The sequence below is a fragment of the Tyto alba genome, unplaced genomic scaffold (genome assembly GCF_018691265.1).
Source record: "Tyto alba isolate M040663 unplaced genomic scaffold, T.alba_DEE_v4.0 Super-Scaffold_21, whole genome shotgun sequence".
NCBI classification, from domain to species: Eukaryota; Metazoa; Chordata; class Aves; order Strigiformes; family Tytonidae; genus Tyto; species Tyto alba.
The window spans coordinates 7955199-7962558 of NW_024881295.1; positions in this window are offsets into that span (position 1 = coordinate 7955199).

Genomic DNA, 7360 nt, shown 5'->3' on the forward strand with positions numbered 1-7360 from the left:
GACAATGTCAATCACAAGCCACCGTGAGCACGCGCTCCCCGTTAGAAAGGAGCCTGCTTACGTGGGGAAGGTGGCGACGGCCGCTCGGGGAGGCAGCTGCTCAGGGAACGGGGGCAGGAGGGCTGCTCCCCACGGCTGCCTCCACCCGTCCCCCTCCAACACCACCGTTAATCAGTTCCCGGGACAGGAAACCACACTGGGTTGTCCCAGCCAAAACAGAGGAAGGATTGGGGCAGCACGGTGCCCAAGGGACATGCTAACCATGCTCACACCTCCCCAGCTGCAATCACCCCAGCACCCCTCCACATCCCCCCATCCCCACCCACAGCTGGGCCCACAGGGACCCCCACAGCAGCAGCATCTCCCCAGAGCTGCCTGGCTCTCACCATGGGGCTCTGACAGCACGCTTTCCTGCAGAGACCACCACCACCAGCCATACCCACTTGCAGTGCGGGGCGGCTCCCCCCCACCACTGCCTGGCAGGTACAAGGATCACCTCACCCCGAAACACTGGCTTTCCTTACTAAGAAGTCAATCTAGCCTTCAAAGCACCTTCTCTGTTTTTTTTTTTGAGTTTTTTTTGGTTTTTTTTTTTTTTTTCAGAAATAAAAATCCTCATTAGAGGGCAGCAAGCCAAAGCAACCGTTAAAACACATCCTCACAGAAAGATAAATATGAAATTAAACTTGCAGCAATTGGATTAGTAGAGCTGTCAGATCACAGAAAGAATAATTTCATACCTCCAGCTATTAGATAATTTTCCAGTACACTAAATCAGGCTGCTTACTGATGGATTTTGCCATGTTTGATTATCAATCAGTTAAAAATCAACCCCCTTCCTTGGGAAGTACCGGTTGTCCGCAGTCATTTCCCCAAAGATAATGTAAGTAGGATTTCCATAAACTGTTTGCTTCAGCTCCCCAATAGACAATTAATTCTTAAACCACTAATCCTGGATTTGCTTCTGTACTTGGATGAGAGGAAATCCGAGATATCAGAAAGTAATGAGGAAATATCCTTGTTCATGCTCAAATACCCTTTGCCACATGCAAATATGGCTAAGTATGCGAAGAGGCTGCCACTGAAAAATCAGCACAAATGTCTGCATTTAATCAAAAATAGCTTATGAGCAAAATTGAAGTGAACATTTCATGCTGCTACAAGGATTGCAAAGGAGTGTTTCTTGATTGGACTGGCTCCAGGCCAGCAACAAATGGGTTTTCTAGAGCCATAGTTTATAATAGATTTTGTTCCAGAGGAAAGTTGTGAGCCGGAGGTGGGATCACCTCCAACACGCATGGCTGCAGATCTCCCCGTAACAGGTCAGCACCCGGGTGCCCACACTCATCCCACCCTTGCTTCCATTTGCGTCCCACGGGTGGAGTCTGTCACTCGCACAGGCACCCAGCGACGATCCCGCCTGGCCTGGGAGCTGCGCTGGAAGGCGTCCAGGCAACATCCTCACGAACGGCAGACTACATATTTTGAAAAGGATTTTCCGAAATGCTCTAATTTGGCTTAACTCCCACTGAATTCACAGATAAGTCAATGGTGGGCGTCTTGGAAAAAAAACCCATCCACAGGACACAAAAAGCAGAAATTTTGGACAGTGTCAATACTTCCTTCGGGTAGAGAGGGTAGGAGGGAAGGCACTGCCTGCGCCAGCACGTGCTCCACCTCTCCTCACACACGGTCGCCTCTGAGAGACCTTCTCTCCTGCCTTCAGTACTGCGTGGTCACTTACTCCTGCGCAAACCTCCCTGTGTATTACCACTGTTATGTGCTGGCAGCATTTCACACCCGGTTTCTGTAGGAATAAACTTACAAGAAGCAAGGCAGTGAGAAGTCAGAGAATAGAGAATTTTCCAGTATGCTCAGTAAGGTTGTTTGCTAATGGATTTTGATATGCTCGATTACCAATTGGTTAAAAAATTTCTTTAGGAAGTACTGGCTGCCCACCATAATTTCCCCAAATGATGTTGTCATGACCACATTATGTAAGTGTCAGCTTATATACGACAGGCCCCCAGCAAAGACTCAGCTCTGAGACCACCTTTCTCATGTTCTGCACCAGCAGAACCAGTACAAGATTCGGACCTTAGCAGTTGGCATAACCTGACATTAAAGCAGATGGTGCTCGGCCTGCCGGCCGCTGAGCCCTTTGCTCTAAGGGACCCAAACTTGAAGGGTCCCAACCACATGCTGGGTCAAGGTTTGGGTAGGTTTCTTGCCTGTATTACTGTGTCCTCTTGTAGTCACCATCTCCTTTGAAGGTAAGACATAAAGGACTGTGACGCTGCTGAGAAAATATGAATCTTCCCTGTGTACCTTCCAGCTTCCCCCTTCAGTCCCAGCCAAGTCGCTTCCTCCTCCAGGCTACCTCTGCCCCCTTACTCTTCTCCTCCAGGTAACACATTCCCCTGCAATGTCCTGCAGCCCTTAAGTCCACTTCCCTCATTGCCCTGCCACAACTCACATCTGTCACAGGGTCTTTGCTGCTCCTCACAGGTTGGATCCTCACAGAGATGCTGATCACTTCCTCTCACCCACAGAACTGTAGGCTCTGGGGAGGTTCCACTCTCTGTGGAAACCCTAAGAGATGTAAATGACCATGGCAAAGAGGTACAGAAAATGCTAGTCCTCTCACCCCAGTGGAGGCATTGGCAGCTCCACTGGTAAAAACAAGAAATGGCAGGCTGAGCAAGAGAAAACTGGCAAATCATGATTAATAACAAAGTCATAATAAAACCATGCCAGCTGGCAACGGCATCGTCTGTCAGCAGGGTGGATTTGCGGGGAGGGAACCTGCTGTCGTCTGTGTCTTATAAAACTCAGAGGCCTGTAGGAATTGTGTATAGGGAGGACGCCAGCACACCTCCTCCTTCCTCCACCCTTGTCCTTGTCAACACAAGTCTTATCTTGCACCTACAGACAAGTCACAGCAACTGACACAGTGCTGGACACCACTTTGGACAAGGTAGTGACTAGGCTAGTGGTCTGCAGAAGAAAAGATACAAGTTTTTAGGGCTCACACTGAAAAACTCAGTCATATTACTGACTGTCATCCTCTGAGTTTGGCACAGATGGGTTCACAGAAGACACACCTTGGCAAATGGGTTTCACATGCAAGATGTGCAACAAGGGAATGAAATGTGAAACATGCATAGTGATTCACAGCTACAGATAAGAAATTTTTAAAAGAAAAAGTCAATTGTAAAGACATTACCACCCCTTGGAATCACATACAACCACAGTCTGCAGGACTTTAAGCTCCTCAGATATCACCTGTAAACATTATCCTGTCATCTGGTCTTTGGGATGCTCAATATATTAGCTCAACTTAATAGCAAGCGGGTAACTTGACATTAGTTTCAGATTGTCACCCATCCAACAAAACTAGAAGAGCATCGCAAGAGCAAGTCAGTTGGATGTAAAGCCTTGACCTACTTGCTGAGCATACCAGACCAGTCCAGGTGACAACCAGCTCAACTAAGCACTTTTGCCTGGATTACACTATGATGTTTTCAAGAAACTGTTTCAGAGAAGAGAAAAATGTGCAATGACATAGGGACCTGAAGAAGCTAGTCCTTCCTAGGATCCCTTCACACTATAATCGTGTTTGATATGATCAAGCTGTACACAGATATCTTTACTATTATTTTAACATCCATCTTTGTGTATGCTCAGTTCTTATTGTTAAGATTAAACAATACTTTGGTTTATTGAATCTGTCTGATCATAGCCGGTACTAAACCAAATATACTATTCTGTGTAGATGTTAGAAGTCTGTAGAAACTGTATTTTTTGCAATAAATTCTAATATTTTCATGTTTCTTCAATTCCAAAACAAAGGGAGGAATTATTTCAAAAAATGTATTAAAAAGAGAATAAAAATAGAATTTTGCACCAACTGGAATTAGATTGTGGCTTTGGAATATGAATCTATTTCATGGATTTTGGACTGCTTTTTCTACTCACACACTCAAGACTCCTTTCCCCACCTCCGCTCAAGAGAACAAGTAGGGACACAACTTGTATCATTTTTTTTTATTATTTAAGAAACTTTTGGTGTAGCAGATGACATAAAATGTGTTAGCTGCCTACTTTCACAGAGATGCACAGTGAACTTCAGTAACATGCTAGGAGCTGAATTAAATTGTCTGCCAAAAGCAAGCAAACTTTTCTAGACAATCTGTTATTTGACACATGGCAACCAGTAAAGCCTGTTGTACCATCTGCTCTGTATAAAGTGCATGGTACATGTTTTATATGGTTTCTAAACTTAGCAATGAGCCAGAGTCAACATTTCTACAGTGGGGATCCCCTATAAGAAATTATATCAACAGTTCTTGCCCTTTTGGCTTCATGTCCAAGCTCCTAGGAAATCCCTTTCCCTATAGACTTCATTGCCCTCCCAGACAGACTCTACACCATCAGAAAAACAAAAAGTGTCTTCAAAGAATATCTTGCTGGTGATCTCATGAGTAACTTTAAGGACTAAGAAAGCACTGAGATCAAACCAGTGGCTCTTCCAAGTTCCGTAACACTAGTAGGATGCAAGCTTTACAGGTCATTTGCATATAGAAATTACATGCTTAAATTTCTCTTACCTAAGATACACTAATTTGGAAAAGTCATGATGTGAGAACTGTATTCCTCTTGTCTGTGCTGTTATTGTCCCCAAAACAAGCTCCAAGCTTTGCCTTAGAAGATGTCCAGCTTTCTGTCGCTGTTCGTTATTGATGAAGACCATCAACATGACAATATTTCTTCTACAGAAGTACGTGCATAAAACCTGCAGAACATACACAGAGCAAACCTGAGGTGTCACAACTACGAAGTATGTCCTACACATACCTTAATCTACTTGCACACTGAAAACCTGACATGTCCAGGAGAAGTTACACTGCTACACACAACAATACAGCAGAGGGTACATTCCCATCGGTGCCAGCTGGGAGACCGGTATCCAGAAATCCCACGCACGACCACAAAAAATCCCAGTGTATAACAACTGTGTCAGAGGAGTCTGATCTGCTGGAGTTCTCAAACATTCAGATATTTTCAAAACCTCCCTATTCAACATTTTCCTGCCAAAAAGGGAACACATCCAGGAAAACTACACACACACACATATCCTAGCTGCCTTGAGTCAAATGGTAAAACGGGGATGGAAAATGAGCTCAGTACTGTGATCTGGACATACTTCTGCATCCCTAAGATACCGGATCAGTCAAAACAGTATCTTCTATCTTTGATTTCTTTTTTATGTTGGAGGAAAGACAAAGGAATTCTTCTTGAATACCACTGAGAAACATTCTAAATTCTTATGCACAGCAGCCAGCTGGAGTTTCCAGATTTTTTTTCACAGCTTTTTTGCATTGCAAATAGGATTGCTCTAGAAGATACTTTCCCACTGACACCCTGGCAGTGCTGAGCAGAGAGGGAAGGAGCAGGCCCTGCAGAAAGGCCACTGTTTGACCACCTGAGCCAGCAGCACAAGGCGGGGCACAAGAGGGAGGAAATTTGGAGGGGGCAGGGAATCAGAATGCCAAAGTACTGAAATATGCAGGGGGAAGAACACACAGAAAAGTCGGATGCTAGGAGGAGGCTGTAAATTGAGTTCAATTCATTTTTTGCATCATTTTAGTTGGTGTGTCTGTAGAATAACCTGATAAAATATGCAGATGTGATTCCATTAAGTCTTCTTTATATTACTATGACACTATCATAACTTAATGTGGTCCAAACTCCCTAAACTCTTTTCTATCACATAACAGAACTGTGTATCAGATGCATTTAAGGTCATGTAATACTGCTTGCAATAGTATTTCTACTAAAAACATCCATGCTAAGACCTACATTGAAACTTGTGGGTTTTGACTATACATTTTATTTTTCCTGGCTTTTGGTCCCTAAGAGCCTGACTAGCACTGTGCTTACAGACTATGAAATATTTATTATGTTCTCTGGCCTGGGGCTGGCAACTGGATTACATGACAGGTAGTCCCGATAGACAACCAAGTCCAGGGACTAACTGGTTCCCATCACCACCCTGGACATTTCACTGAAAGTACATTTTGCAGTTTAGGATCCTGAGAGACAGACTGCCCTGGAATGAAAGTAATGATTGAATGTGACATTTTTTCATTAAAATAACATGCTTCCCCAATAGGGAAAAAAAAAAAAAAAAAAATCGGAGGAAGAGTTAAGAGGGGAAAAGATGAAAAAAGATGGAAAAAATAACATATTTTCATTACATCATAGGCATTTCAGTTCATATTTTTCAACTTTCTACTTACCATCATGTGCACAACTCCACAGACAGGCTCCATTTCCCAAAAGAAACTGAACCACCCAACTGCTGTGGGGCACGTGGTCCCTGCAGCACGAGGATGAGCCCAGCACAGACTGCAGCTCTCCGCAGGAGAAAAAACCTGATGGGCACCTGGAATACAGGTGCAGGGGACGGTGGGGAGCACCTGAACTTCAATTCCCCAGTTTTTCATGTTGCGGACACAAATTTAAATAGTGCCCATCCAAGCATCCAGTCACTGTTCTACAGATAAAATTAATCAGTTTTTGACCTCTCCTCTTTTCTCCTCTAATATTTACCCGTTACTTCATGTTATTTTATTGGTTTCTTGCCAAGGTGCGTGAAATTTCTTAAGTACAGACTGAGAAAGGGCATTTACGAATAAAATCCTTAGAAGCTTTAATTTTAGCCAATGGTTGGAACAGAATGGCTTAGGGCACTCCAGTTGTAATGAAATGTCATGAGGGAAAAGGCTAAGAAATCTGGAGGTGTTAAAAGGAAAAGTCGATGGCAAGGGTGCCCTGATGTGTTATTCAAAGCAAAATGTGAAAGAAATAGAGGTAGTTTGTTGGGTTTTGGTTTGGTTTTTGTTTTTGGTTGGTTGGTTGGTTGGTTGGCTGGTTGGGTTTTTTTTTTTGTTTTTTTTTTTTTTCATTGTTGTTTTGTTTTGTTTTTTAAGTTCTAGAAAGTACAGCTGGTTGATGGAGAAGACAGGACACCAGGGATGTTCGACTCTACAGTCCTGCTCTCTTGCTTTCATTCTCTCTAGTCTCAAAACTCATCTCTCCGTATCTTACTCTTCGTGTTCTGCTCACCTTGTCACAATCCTAGAAAATTTCAAATAGCACAGGAAACTCATCTATCTCCACAGCAAACAGAAAGGCTCATAGTCACTATTTTGTTTCCTCCAAAGTAACCTTTCATCTATCCTTTATTATAATATTAATTGACTAGAAAAAAAAATTCCTTATGTGAAAAAACTGACAATGGCTTTTATTCTTTGGGGAAATTTTAGCAGCCTGTAAAAGAAAGAACAGCAAGATC